Here is a 15,882-nt window from a genome sequence, read left to right as displayed (position 1 = left end):
TGGCTGTTTTCCATTAGTGAAGTGTTCACAACGTGAAGACAATTTTCTCAAAGGTACTCAAAATTATTCACTGAGTAATGTCTGCAAATAATGCTTAGTCTGTAATATATTCATAAACACTGTCTTGCAAACCACAGATTTCAGAAAATAGAGCAGTTTTGGCTGGATGTCCCTATCATAAGACATGTTCCTTTGTGTGGATAAAATTTGTGGAATACTGAGGATTTTTGAAGCAAACTATGAAATACTCTGTATCTATCTGATGAATATTCTAGTGCATTTACAATTCTGAAACATCAAATTTTGTTGCAGATAAACTCATTTGCAAGCCAAAATGATGTCCAATGAAACCACTGGAAGTCCCACTTGTTTGGAGTGTCATCTGTGAGATGGTTCCTAGTTTCCAGCTGATGGGTGTGGAGCAAGCTGGATCTCCTGTTGTGACAGACAGTGAGGAAAGGGTCAGAGGAATCCACTGATTCCTCCTCCACCTTTGGATAAATCAGAGCTTCCTTAGATTTCTGAGAAACCTAAATACCTCTAAGAAGGGTCACTTCATTGTTTTCCCCCAGACTGAAACTATCTGGCAAGCTATTAAAGGTGTGGGTTCCAGGAAGAAGAGGTGGACAACTTATTCTATAAGCAGCTGGAGAATGTTTCAGAATCACCAGCTCTTGTTCTTGTTGAACCCACCAGACATCTGCTGGGAACTTAACACAGCAGAAAAGAGGCAGTCCAGGAAGTTCTTAGAGTGTGTGGAAGACAACTTTTGTCACAGCTGGTGAGTGAGCCCACCAGGGAAGGGACTGTGTTAGACCTGTTGTTTGCAAACAGAGATGGGCTGGTGGGAGATGAGGTGGTTGGAGGCCAATTGGGGCACAGTGACCATGAAATTAGAGAGTTCTTGATATTTGGTGAAATCAGGAGGAACATCCCTAAGATTTGTACACTGGACTTAGGGAGGGCAGACTTTGGCCTGTTTAGGAGACTTAATCAGAGAGTTCCTTGGGAAGCAGCCCTTAAATACAATGGAGTCCAGGAAAGGAGGGCTTCAAAACAGACACCTGGAAGGCCCAGGAACAGACTGTCCCTGTGTGACGAAAGGTGAGTCAACAAGGCAAACATACAGCCTGGATGGGCAATGAGGTTTTGAAGGAACTCAGGAATAAAAAGGGGATGTATCATCTTTGGAAGGAGGGTCAGGTCTCTCAGGAAGTATTTAAGGGGGTTGCCAGGGCATGTAGAAAAAAAAATAGGGAGTCTAAAGCTCACTTTGAACTTAATTTGGCAACTTTTGTAAAGAATAATAAAAAAGCTTTTTACAAATATATTAAGAGAAAAAGGAAGGGTAAGACCAACCTTTGTTCTCTACTGGATGTGGGGGGGATATCAGTAACTGCAGATGAGGAGAAGGCAGAAGTGCTTAACACCTTTGCCTCAGTCTTTAGTGGAAAGTTGGCTTGTCCTTAGGACTGCTGTCCTCCTGGGCTGGTAGATGGTGCCAGGGAACAGAATGGTCTCCCTGGTATCCAGGAGGAGGCAGTCAGAGAACTGCTGAGCTGCTTGGATGCTCATAAATCTATGGTAGCACATGGGATCCATCCCAGGGTGATGAGAGACCTGGCAGATGAGCTTGTGAAGCTGCTCTCCATCATTTACCAACAATCCTGGCTCACTGGTGAGGTTCCATAGGACTGGGATGTGGCCAATGTGATGCCCATTCACAAAAAAGGGTGGGAAGGAGGATCCTGGTAATTATAGACCAGTTGGCCTGACCTCAGTACCTGGTAAGGTTATGGAGCAGTTTATACTGGGTGTCATCACACAGCTCTTACAGGATGGCTGGGGTGTCAGACAGCTGTCAAGGGTTTAGGAGGGGTAGGTCATGTTTGACCAACCTGGTCTCCTTTTATGAGCAGGTCATCCACTTGGTGGATGCAGGAAAGGCTAAGGATGTTGTGTACCTGGACTTCATCAAGGCCTTTGACACTGTCTCCCACAGCACACTCCTGGAAAAGCTGCAGCCCACGGCTGGACAGGAGCACTCTGTGCTGGGTTAGGAACTGGCTGCATGGCCGGGACCAGAGTGATGGTGAGCGGTGCTGCATCCAGCTGGGGCCAGTCACCAGGGGTGTCCTCAGGGCTCTGTGCTGGGGTCAGCTCTTTTCAATATTTTTATTGATGACAGGGATGAGGGTATTGGTAAATTTGGTAAATTTGGTAAATTTGCAGATGACTCTAAGCTGGGAGCAGGTGTCAATCTATTGGAAGGTAGGAGAGCTCTGCAGACAGACCTGGAACAGTTGGATGGATGGGCAGAGTCCAGTAAGATGAAGTTTAACATGTCCAAGTGACAAGTCGTGCATTTTGGCCACAGTAACCTCTGCAGTGTTATAGGCTGGGGGTGGTGAGGCTGGACAGTGCCCAGGCACAAAGGGAGCTGGGGGGGCTGGTGACAGCAGCTGAACATGAGCCAGCAGTGAGTCCTGGTGGCCAAGAAGGCCAAGGGCATCCTGGTCTGTGTCAGGGACAGTGAGGCCAGTAGGAGCAGGGAGGTCATCCTTCCCCTGTACTCGGCACTGGTGAGGTCACACCTTGAGAGCTGTGCCCAGCTCTGTCCCCTCAGTTTGGGAAGGACGTTGAGATGCTGGAGCGCATCCAGAGGAGGGAACAAGGCAGGTGAGGGGCTGGGAACACAAACCCTGTGATGAACGACTGAGGGACCTGGGGGTGTTTAGCCTGGAGAAAAGGAGGCTCAAGGGTAACCTTATCACTCTCTACAAGTTCCTGAAAGGTGGTTGCAGTCAGGGGGGAGTTGGTCTCTTTCTCCAGGCAGCAACTGACAGAACCAGAGGACACAGTCTTAAGCTGTGCCAAGGGAAATATAGGTTGGATATTAGGAAAAAGATTTTTACAGAAAGAGTGACAAAGTACTGGAATGGTCTGCCAGGGAAGGTGGTGGAGTCCCCATCCCTGGATGTGTTTAAAAAAAGATTGGATGTGGCACTTGGTGCCACTGTTAATTGAGGTGTTAGGGCTGGGATGGACTCGATGATCTTGAAGGTCTCTTTCAACCTAGTGATTCTGTGTGATTCTGTGATTCTGTGATTCTTAATTTCATTAGTGAGAGACAAAGAAAGCAGTTAACTTTGAGAAAAACAACTGTACTTAAACAGGGCTGTATTTTTGAGAGAGAAGAAAGCCATGCTTGTATAGTAACACCTAGTCAGGCAGAGCAGAACATTATGTTTTCTCCTTGGACTCTGAGGGTCCAGGCTTTAGAAGGCAAAAGCATTTTGGCTTCTTTCCATAGCAGGGAACAGAAAATGATTACAAGTAAAACCTGGCCTTTCATGCCAGCACAGAGCTCTACAGATAAGATTCCTCTACTGACCTAATTATCTGTTTATCTGTGCAGCAAAAAAAAAAAAAAAAAAAAAAAAAAAGCAAACAATGAAAAGTGGTTGACCCCTCAGGAAAAGATTCAAGAGATCCTTTGGAAAGGCTAGACCAGCTCTGTAGCACTGTTTAATCTTACAACTCAGCTAGTCACGTCTGTCCATGCTCTACAACACTCTTGCTTCATGGCTCTTTCCAAGCTTACACTGACTTAGTAAAAGTTCCTTTCATAGCCAGTCTGGAAGTGTTGCTTTGCTTTGCTTTGCTTTTCTAATCTATGTTCTTTGCAAATGTTCAATGCTTGGCTGGAAGCTTGACTAAATGAGCTGTACACCTTTCATGGGGGCACTGGCACTGTGCCAGAGTCAATCCATGACAGGAAGGATGCTCCTTTTCAGCACAGAGAATTGTGTCAAAGCTTGCCATAGCCAGTGAGAAGCGTGCTTTTGGTTGAGGTTCTTAGAAGAAAAACCTAGTCTGTTCCAGTGAGGTGACATCGTTGTCAAGCATCATGTAAACTGATCATTTGGGTCACACAGGAGACTAAGCTGATAGATAAAACTGTGTCCATCTTATTCTGTCACTATGACAGGCTGCTGACCCTTGAACAAAGTTGAAAAAGATCTTGGTAGAGCAGGTGGAAATTTGTGTGGTTTGGAGGTTTTTTTTGGGAATTTTGATCAAAAAGAGGCCTGTGGCAATTATATTTCTGCCAAAAATTTCTTCCAATTACCTTTATTTCAAAAGAACTAATGTTCCTTTGAATGCCACTGATTCGCCACAGCATTTCAAAATTATTTCATTATTTCATTATTTCAAAATGAAATAATTTCAACAATCATATTTTGCCCTTTATGAATGTTTTTGCTTAGAAATTAAATCATAATGGCTCATTTTATCTCAGCGTTTCATTCCTTTTCTTGGGGAAAGACAGCCTAGCAATGGAAAGGTGTTTAAAAAAAAAGAGTAGGTCGTGCCCAGTAAAACAAAGTGAGTCATATTTAAAGAACTCTTTATAAATTAAAAACTTCTAAAACTGCAAATCATGTTTGAACTATTAATTTTGTATATAAAATGTAATTACCCTTTTAAACTACCCTTTTTTTTATTCAGTGGATACATATCAATATCTTTCTCCTTTCTTATAAGTTATATAAGGAAAAATCATGTTTTCAGTATTTACCTGACTTAGAAATAGATTTTTCAGAAAGCCTGACTGCCCTCCAAATTTTTTTGTGTGACACCATATGAAATAATTTGAAATCTGTGTGGAGCTGCAGGAATGAAGTTACCAAATTGAAAAGATTTCTTTTTAAATTTATATATATATATATATGTATGTATATAAACACATGTATTCTGCAATTTTCTGGACAGCCTTGTGGTTGTTTTCTTTTTCCACCACAGAATCTCTAAATATTTGCAAGTAGCCCAAGTGGTATCTCCTAGGAATGTAAGCAACAAGGGAAGCTTTGGTGACTGCCTCGAGTGGTAAATTGTGTCTCCCTCCTGTGCAGATAAGCAAAACTGCAGTGAGGTGAAGTTCTCTAATGTAGAGAAATAGCTTGGCATTTCCTCTCTTCTTAAGAAGCAGAGGTACAATGCTAATTCCATTTGTTCCAGTCTGCAAACACTAAAAATTGTCCACTTTTAACATACCAGTGCTTCTCTAATGGCTCTCTGTAGAAAGAGCTGCAACTGACAATTCATCTTCCAGCAATTTCCTTTGCAAAGAATGAGTTGATGAGGACTCTCCACAAAGTAGACAAGCTTGTCTTTTCAAAGACATCTATCCCCCCCTTCCAATTTTCAGACCAAATATTTCCCACTGATGAATTTTTACAAGGGTATCAGGACTATTTATGAGGCATCATTACATTTATGAGGGTCTCATGAAAGGGGCATTTACTCTGCATCTGTTGTGCTCCTTGCTGAGAGTGTAAGAAAGAAATAAAGGAGCAGGAATAAAGGAGCTGGAAAGGGTGTCCCTTCCTATACAGACATGGATTTCCCCTCCAGCAATTTAAATGTTGGTATGAGTGTGGTGTAACTACAGACTGAGGAAGATTTTCCAGGTTTTAGTGGTAATGTACATACAGCTGGGTGACACTTATTACAACAAAGACATTGAGGAGTGCAGCGGGTTCAAAGAGCAACAAAGCAGGTGAAGGAATTCAAAGCAGGAATTCAAAGCAGGAATTCAGAGCAACAAAGCAGGTGAAGCATGTTCAAAGAAGAGCAACAAAGCAGGTGGAGCACAAGTATTAAGAAAAGCAGATGAAAGAACTGGGGTGAACGAGTGTAAAGGGAAGAGGGCTCAGGGGAGACTTATCACTCTCTACAGCTATCCAAAAGGAGGTTGTGAAGAGCTGGATGTCATTATCTTTTCCCTGGAAACAAGTGATAGGATGGGAAGAAATGGCCCCAAGTTGCAGCAAGGGTGGTTTAGACTGGATACTATGAAAAATTTCTTCACAGAAAAAGGTTATCAAGCACAGAAATAGGCTGCTCAGGGAAATGGCTGAGTCACCATACCTGGAAGTATTTAAAAGACACATAAATGGTGCAATTGGAGAATTGAGCAGTGAACAAGTGCCATGTTTAAGCTCAGCTGGAAAATTAAGCACTCACTCTTTCTACCCTACTCTAGTGGGAGGAGAATCAAAGTACAACTTGTAGTTTGAGTTAAGAACAATTTAATAGTTTAAAATAAAGTAAAAGACAGTAATAATGGTAAATAATGGTAATAATCAAAGGGATCCACAATGTGGACAAGAGATCCACAATGCAATTGCTCACCACCTACCGGCTGATGCCAGACCACCCCTCCCCAGCTTAGATCAGCCACTCTTCTGGGTAACTCCTCCAATTTCTGTACTGGACATGACATCCCATGGTGTGGAATATCCCTTTGGTCAGTTTGGGTCACCAGTCCCAGCTGTGCTCCCTCCCAGTTTCTTTTGCAAACCTTCTCCCTGGCAGAATATGAGACAAGGGGGAATAAAAGCCCTTGACTTAGGATAAACATGTCTTAGCAAAAATCCAAAACTTCAGTGTGTTATCAACACCATTCTCATTCCAAATCCAAAATACAACTCTGCAACATCTCCTGAGAAGAAATTAACTCTACCTTGGCTGAAACCAGGACAGTGTGGCAGTGTTGGCTTAATAGCTGGACCTGGTGATTTTAGAGGTCTCTTTCAGCCTTAATGATTCTATGGCTGTGGTCTCCATATTTGTGTGTTTTCATGGGTAGGAACTGATATTGATTAAAAATAACCTTGCCAGAAAGCCACATGGCTCAAGTTGTGGCCCCATGCTAGCTCAGCAAGGGATGAAAAACTAATCCACTATGTCTTGCTGTCTGGCTTCCTGGGATTGTGCTATTTGTCAGTGCTAATTACAAAGATGGTAATGTTAAATTCACTGGGAGATAAGAAAGGCAGATGGCATATTCATTTAATAAAAAAACACTGACTCTTACTTTCTATAGTTCTTTGTGCCTTCATTAGGATTTACATTTTAAATGATATCTGATCTAATAAATCAGCATGGCACCCAGTTATCAAGGATGTCTCTTCAAGTCTCTACCTGAAGGGACAGCTGAGGATTTTTTCTGCTTTATATCCCTTGGATTAAGAACTTGCTGGATTGCTTTATCTCAGTTTACTTCAAACTTTCCAGTTCTGTCAATGCAAATTTGGCAACTTGGCAACATGCAAATTCAAAATTTTCAGCTGATTCCAAACAGTATGCAGGGAGGAAGATGTGGATTTACAAAGCTCTGGCTTACTCAATGGAAGTGTTTAATTAGCCATTAACCAAATATCTTCTTTTGATGCCTAGGACCAGAAAGTAGGGGAAGGCAAACAAAGCTTTGTAGGCTTACAGGCTTATTCTGGAAATCAGTGGAAACACATTTAGTTCTTTTCTTAGGCACATGCAATAACATTAGTTATGACTCAGACACGAGATGCTGAGAGCAACAGGGGAGGGTGGGACTATACATGTTCTCTGTGAAGATCAGGTGCAGGGCAATAATTAAGGCATAATCAGAGTATCTTCCTGCTGCTTTTCAATCACCATTCAGCTAATAATGACTTTATAGATTAAATACCAAGTTGCAGCTAAGTTAGGCAAGTGCAACATAAAAGCAATACTGATGTTTAAAGAAATTAGGTAAACAGTCAATGAAGCATAGCATCTCATTCATATTAATCTCCAGCAGAGACCTGGTTGTTCCAGTCACTGATTCAATCATTTGCTTGCCTAAGTATTTTACTTCCCTCTGTGCATTCCCCATTACATTCTTCCCTTCAGCATTCACCTCCTTCCTCTCAGGTGTTCCCAAGGTTAAACCCCTAGCTCTCAGCCCCTCTTCCTCACGGCAGTTTCTGTATGGAAGGGGTTAAGTGGAAATAAAAAAGAAAACAGCATCTAGAAAACTGCCAGAAAATATGTGCGTACACGTGTACACGCACACATATACACGTATTTATATTAAAATTTATCTGCAATTAGCTGTTAACCTCCCCTATGTCTCTGTGGCAGAGCTACAACCCTGGTAGAGGTTGGCAGCATAGTAAAATGCTGCTGTTTTCAAAGACTGTTTGATAGTTATTCCTGCTGCAGAGCTCCACAGCAGATTGGGCTGTGATGCCAGGAGAGCAGCTGGAAAATCAAGTATGGTCAAAGCTGGGCAGGCACAGGTCCCCACCACTGTCCAACTTGTCCTTGCACTGGCTATGCAGGATAATGGGGAGCAGCTCAGAGTGCAGGGCACGTCTGCATTTGCACATCTCATATACACAAGCCCCTTGCTAAATGCTGCCCTAATCTAACAGCATGAAAACAGGCAACTACCAAAATTGTGTTGGTGATTGATTGGCACAGGATCACAATTCTTGGAGCACCTATCAGGGACCAAACTATGGGTATGGAGGCTCAGTTGTGGTGCAGCTCCTGTTAAGGGGCACATCACTTTCACTCAGTCTGTGCTGCCAATAAGGCTCTGTAATTACAGCTCCACACTCTGACAGAGCAGTGGAAACATAAGAAATATTAATGGGTCTTAGCTCTGAATGCCTCCCTTTTGCTGGTTTAGATACTTGGTTTTTGTCTTTGAACCCATGAAGATTTTAACTACAGTCAGAGGATTAGGAAGATTGGTGACACTCAAAATAGATGTTATTGAAATGTGAGCGGTTTGAGAAGAATCACAAATTGTGAGAAAAGATTCGCTCTTTCTGCCATCCTCCTTTTCAATATCAGTCTTCTTGTATGTGAATTGTACCAGTGAGGACTTTTCTTTTTTTTGCCATGAGGAAAGAAATTACACACAAGCAGAAGTAAGAATGGCATTAAATTAGCAAAGATAAAATATTAATTTTATGAAAATGCAAAGCAGGGAGAGAAATCAATTGTGAGGAAACAGCATAAGAAAAGAACCTCTTAGCCTCGTCAGATGCTTTGTGGCACAAAGCCTTCAATCAGAAATGTGCTGATACTAAATTATCCCTGGATCTGATCTAGCTCTAGTAATTGAAAACTCCCACTGCTGGAATAAAACCAGTTTGCTGAATGAACACTAATTTCTCAGTCTGGATATTAAGTAGACAAAGCTGTTGCATGCATCTAATCAGATTTGTATTTTTTTTCCGTGACTACATCCTACACTGTTGTGATTTAAAACTACCACAGCCTGCCCTGTGACATGCATCAGTGAGAGTTGCATTTTCTTTAGCACTTTCTGTCTTCACAGCTGTGATTATAAATTCTGAAAGCAGATTTTCAAAAAGATATACTAGAAAAGGTGTGCAGATAAAATAATTTTTTTATTTAGTGCCTTATAAACACCACCATCCCTTAGATTTTGTAGTTGTGCCTGTCGAAGAGCTCAGTATGATTTTGCAAATAAGGCTTGCATGTGAAGAGCATTATTTAATCTTTCTCTCCTCCTGTTGTTTGTGTGTGTGGTTTCCCACATCTCTGGAAAAAAAAAAAGGTTGCACTGTAGTAACTGGGGTACCAAGACATCTGACCTGACTTTTTATCTTTCTTTTTCACCAAAAGGAGAAATATACTCAGTTTGAAAAACAAGGAGTGAATTTTGCTTGGGAAATAATATGTAGGAAAAAGGAGTAGAAATAAGAACAACAGATCAAATTAAAACTTTCCTCAGTGTAAAATGCATTTAAAACTCATTAAATATTTTACCTACAGTGACTCTGTTAAAACATTAAAATTTCAGTAAATAATTATTACTGATGAGGGACTTGGTGTTTACCCTTTTTCTCCCCAAGAAATTGTTTTAAACTTTCCTGTAATCTTTTGTCTTATTCTCTTGGACTTACTTATTCTCTTGGGTTGACCAATGGCTCTTGTTGCCCACTCTTGCTGGTCACTGAAAATTGTCCAGCATCACCACTTAGAGCTGGATTTGTCCTTTGTGTCCCTATTCAGGGCAACATATATGCACAGATATCAGCACAGATCAGCTTTAAGGTGATAACTTTTAGCACGTAGTTATGTGCATATCTGACACTGGGTAGCCTGCTTGGATAACGATTTGAGGAGTGTATTTCAATGACATTCTTTATTCAATGAAACATGAATCTACACTGGAAAGCAGTCAGGAAAAGAGGACAACAAGTACTGCAGCTGAACAAAACTTCAGTGCTGTAGCTCAATACTAAAGTGTTAAGACTCAGGAAAAGAGATTACTCCATCAGGAAAACTACTTCAGTGCTATGTTTCTGGTTCTTTGAGGGAGTTATACACTTGCTACTGGGGCTGTATTTCACAGCCTAGCAAGAAGCTCTCATTTGAACATCCTTTAGAAATAAAACTGTTTTCTTGTAAGAAATTTTATAAAATTGCTTGATGAACAAAAAAGAAAAACCCCCTCTCTCCATGAGCGAAAAAGGTGAACCAATTGCTCTGCAATTGCACTGTGGGAAAATCCATTCAGGTGCACAAAAACAGAGTTCCCAGCATCTGAAAGGATGTTAAGTTTTCTTGCTATATATGCTCATCTATCTGTCTATCTATCTATCTATCTATCTATCTATCTATCTATCCATCTATTCATTCATTCATTCATTCATTCATTCATTCATTCATTCATCCACCCAATCTCTTTTATTAAAACAGCTTTTTTATTAAGCCAGCTGCTGTTGGACCTTTCTAACTGAGATCCAGGAAGAATTATTATCATCATCATCATTGAACCATCACAGCAAGTGGTTTGAGTTAGAAGACACCTTCAAAGACCACCTAATTCATACACCTATGGTCATGGGCAGGGACATTAGAGAGGCTTTCTCAAAGCCCCCTCCAACAAGACCATGAACACTGCCAGGAATGGGTCTTACACAACTTCTCTGCTGTGGAGAAGGCGTGTTCCAGTATCTCACTAGTTTCATAGTGAAGAATTTCTTCCCTAAGTCTAAGGTTTAGACCTATGCTATTTTCGTTTAAAGCATTAGCCCTCATCCTGCTGCCACAATCCCTAGGAAATCCTCCCCACCTTTCTTGTAGACCCTCACTAGGTACAGAAATGCTGATGTAAGGCTTCACAGGGCCTTCTCCAGGCTAAACAATTCCAACCCTCAGAGTGTCCTCATGAGGGAGGTGCTGCAGGTCCCTGATCATGATCATGGTCCTCCTTGGGACCTGCTCTAACAGGTCCATGACTTTCCTGTGCTGGAACCCTGGAGCTGCTCACAGTACTCCAGCTGGGGTCCCAGGAGAGCAGAATCAAGGGAGGGAATCACCTCTGTCGACCTGATGACCACAGAAAACACTTGGCTTTTGGTGCTGTGAATGCACAGTGCCAGCTCATCTTAGTGGGTTTTTTAGCCACCAATATCCCAAAGCCGTTCTCCATAGGGTTGCTGTCAATTGCCCGTTGCCCAGCCTGTTTGGGATTGCACTGTTTGTCTCTCTCTCACCCTCATTCCCACCAGCACAGGACAATCATCCTTAGGGAAGTTCTGCTGAGAGCATAACAAACACTCCTTCATGCTTTCTGGGACGCAGCAGAGCCAAAATAAAATGTAATTATAAAAATGTAATTTTAAAGTTACATGGTACTTGCTACTAAACTTTTATTTTAACTTTGATAAGCACATCTTTCCTTAAAAATACTCAAAGGAACAATGTATGAGTACAAAGACAGCTTTCTGAACTGGCATATTTTCACCTGCTCTGCAAAAGAAGATAGTTTAAAATAAATACAGGGCATAAAAGTTCTACAATCTTCTAACTTTTCTGCTTAAGAAGCATGACTCTATGGATGGGAAATGGAAGAGGGTTGTCAGCATGTTCTTGGCACACAGCTGTTGTGAAGGAAGCTCTGTCTGTAGTGTGTCTACTGTAGTTGGCAGGTTCCAAAAGCTCTGTCCACTTGTTCTCCCAGCCTGTACATGGAGGCCTCTCTGGGCCTGACCAGGGCTAAACCAAGGCGCAAAATGAAAAATATATTTCCAATTCCACCTGCCATCTACACCTGAAGAGCCACAGTTTGCAAAGAGATTAAGTCTGGTCTTTACAACAGACTTAAAATTATTCCCAGGATGTTATGTGGCTGTGCCTGAATGTCAGCTGCTCATGTAACTGGAAACACCACTGAAGAGTGATGCATGGAGAAGGCAGAGCACAAGAGGCGGAATATGCACACAGAGCAATCAGCAACAACAGTTATGAACCCATGCCTAAAATCTAGACTCTAATTATGCCTTTGCTGCAGTCTTGAGTGCTGCAGTCTTGAGTGCAGTCTTGAGTAAATGAGGGTCAGCTCTTGTGAAGTTACATAAAAACCCTTAAGCCATGCCCTATATCAGCTGTAGGGTCTTAGAAAAGCCTCAGACCCCTTAGCTCCAGGCTGCTGAGTACCCCAGTAAGGGCTCAGTTTGTAGAAAAAGCCACAGAGTTGTTTATATTGGAATACTGAGGCTGGAATTAAACTGAGCTGGAGGAACAGCAGCAGGGTATCAAACAAAATTGAGCTGTTACATTTCATCATTTTCCCTTTTCTGCTCAATAGACCAAATCTGCTCCATTTGTATTTCTGCTAAAGCCTCATTGCTGGATGAAATGCAGATAATTACCTCTGCAATGAAAGCAACTTGGCCATTTTATTCCATACCTTGGGGGACATGTTGAGGAAAGGGATAGTACTGCATAATGAGCTTCTCCTGTGGTGCCAGGGGAGAAGGAGTATTCAGAGCTTGAGATGGTACTGGATGGCTCAGACTGAGAACAGATGCATGCCTCCAGGGCCTGCCAAGCTGGAAACTGTCCTCCTCCTTTATCATGGTTCAATCTCCCACATATGTAACATGCCAAGGCTGCTTCAGTTTTATGTTTGCCAGTTGGGAGAGGTGAGGCCACAAATCCCTTTCAGTCTGTGAAGCCTGATAAAAAGGTGTTTTACTTTGACTGACAAGATACTAATGGCACAATCTCCCAGCACAGCTGCCATTATAATTTAGTCTATCAACAATACAATTGTTCCTGTAATTCTGAGCAAATACTGCCCTGTTTACTTCTCTGTTAAGTGCAGAGCTTCAAGTGACCAGACAGTGGGAATGTTGGAAACTGTGGCTATTGTAGAGCTAGCCAAAACAAGGGGCTGGTAAAATGGGTCCATTCAGGCTGGAAGTTTTGAGAGATGTTCAACAGGTACGGCTTCACCTTTACCCTGGCCTCCATCATGTGATTCTGCATGCTCTATGAGAAAATTTGGAGAATAAGTGGTGCATGAAAAATTGCGTAACAGTAGCTTGTGTGAAAGTGACCCAGGTAGATCTTATTCTGGTCAATTCAGGCTGGACTTGGTGGGATTTGTTAGGTAAAGGATTATTCCATAGCACCATATGGAAGGTACTGAACAAAGTGGCAGCACCACTAATCCACAGCAGCCAATGTAGCAGCATTATTGTCACACTCCTGGGCCTCTCTGTAATATGGGGGTGGCACCATCTGTGAGACAGAGCTTGCAGCTGGGAATGTTGGGTGACAATCCTTGTGAGCGAACAGCTAAGCAGGAGACTGGATGGCTTCCTCCCTAGGAAGCTCCACATGCTCCACAACCTGCAGCTCCAAGATGGCCCTGTCTGACTCTTTCATTCCAGAAATCTCCATGTTCTCATAGTTTGCAGACATGACCGTGCTGCAAGATTTCTCTCTGTTCAACAAACCTCTGTTCCTCACCAAAAAATGTGCCAGCAGAGCTGCAAGTGTTGATTGCTTCAGCTAAAAATAAGCCATTTTGAAAATATAAAGCCACTGCGGGAAAAATTTTTCTTCATCAGCTGGAATTTGAGCAAGTTAAGCTTAATAAAATTTTCAAAATTAATTCTTATACACCTTCTCACTCTCATGAACTTGTGTCCTTCATATTTCACATGTATCATTCATTGTCAGCATCCATTTCTCTCCTTAAACATTTGAACCATTACTACCCATCTATTTCTAGACACTATTTCTTTAACATGACCTTTGATGTCATGAAACCTAGCTATGGGAAAATACAGAAACAAATCTCTGCCCCACAGCCATAAAATCAAACCCAAACACTATTTTTTAAATATCAATTTTCATCTTTCCAACAAATTATATTCATATTTCAAGATGTGTTAAGCCAGAAGAACATCAGAATATATTGCCAGATATTCCAGGTAAAACGGTTCTTGCCAAGTTAACATTTTGAATGAAATACCAATATAGCTGATTGGGAATTAATTTTTATAAATTCAGAAAATATAAAATTTAGAGAAACAAGCAAACCTTAGTGTCCTTTCTGATAAGGACTACACAGAATTGCTGAGGTTCTGACATCAACTAGCTTATCTGAAGAGGGGAGGCCTCAGGAGAAAACCAATCTTCTTAATGATATCTGTCCATTTAGTATTTAGTACAACAGGATGCCATTAATTACTACAGTACAAATGCATGAATTAATTTATTACTGACATATTTTTATCATCATTTATATTATTATTAGATGTACAGTATAAAGCTATCTCAAGTGTCAAAAATAATAAAATGGAAATGCTTCATAATTCCACTGTGAGAATAAATTAAAGCTACAAAACGTTACTTCCTAATGACTTAAAATGTTTCAGATCATATTCAAAAAAGCCTCATTGTTATCCATGGGATAAATGCCTAAAGTCCCCAAATCCATTTTACTATGAAACTTTCTTCTACACTGTGATAATACCTTGGTCTTTAAGGTATCTGGGAGCCCAAAGTTGAGGAATGGACTGCTAGTCCTTCAGAATGCCAAGGGATGGTAATATGAATTGAGAAAAATAATGTGTGGTAAAACAGTAAGGCTTGTGTCTTGTCAGGACACAGTCTCATATTTCTTTGTTCTTCTTCCAACAAATGATGAATAAACATGGTATTGTTGTTTGTAAAATTGCCAAACACTGGTATCAAACAGTTGGCAGTCATGCTTTGTTTCCAAACCAAGGCTCCTCTTTTCGTGATCCATTATTATTATTCATGTCTCTGCCCTTGACAATGGATTGGAATGAGATGATCTTTAAAGTCCCTTCCAACCCTAACCATTCTATGATTCAATTAGATTGCACAGCTCAGTGGATTCTTTAGTGGTGGGGAAAGCACCACATCCTGCAGGTGTTTACCACTGCTAAGAATGAGCACCACATCTTTAAACACTTCTACAGGTGACAAAGCTCCTCAACAGATCTGTGAAAAACAAACTGGCTGTGTGTCAGGATGCTCTTTTGTTGCTTATCAGATATGCTCTAACATTTTTTCCTTTGAAAAAAAATTTCCCAGCTAGGAGCTGAATACTGTAATCACTGTCATAATTCATGAAAGTCACTTGCTTTGAAAAAAACAAAAACGTTATCATAATTGTCAAAATGATGGTTTAGGGATCTAGAAATGCTTGTTATCTTGCCGGCTGTAAGTTGTGGACCTGGTCCAAAACGCAGGAATATAAATGAGAGGCTTTTCATTGGCCTCAGCAAGTCTTGGATCAGGCCTTCCATTAAGATTAAGGAAGGAAACAGCCATTGCTGTAGTGCTGAGACAGGGTGCATGCACAAAGAACAAGTGCTAACATCAGAGAAGTGGTTCCTGGATGCCACATGTGGAGTATAATAGCATCCAAAATGGTCCATCAACACAAGGCAAAGTTATTATTCCAGATATTACTGACTGGGTTTCACAGGCATCTCTACCATTCATTGGATGTGTATTCTGCCTTCTGGCAGCATTTTAAAGTTAATTTAATAGAATATTAAGTTAATCATGATGAATGATAAGCCAGATTTTATTACTTTATGGTTAATTACAAAATCATATCTACCTAGTCTAATAGAAATGACTACCTAGTTGAAATGCAATGTGTCTTCACTGAATAGCCATGGAAGGAATGAACTCAAGAGGAAAGGCAGGAGGCAAATCACCTAAGTCTGTGCAAAAAGGTTTAGGTGCACCTTT

Source organism: Onychostruthus taczanowskii, unplaced genomic scaffold (genome assembly GCF_017590055.1).
Source record: "Onychostruthus taczanowskii isolate IOZ18803 unplaced genomic scaffold, ASM1759005v1 scaffold38, whole genome shotgun sequence".
Taxonomy (NCBI): domain Eukaryota; kingdom Metazoa; phylum Chordata; class Aves; order Passeriformes; family Passeridae; genus Onychostruthus; species Onychostruthus taczanowskii.
This window is presented reverse-complemented; position numbering follows the sequence as displayed.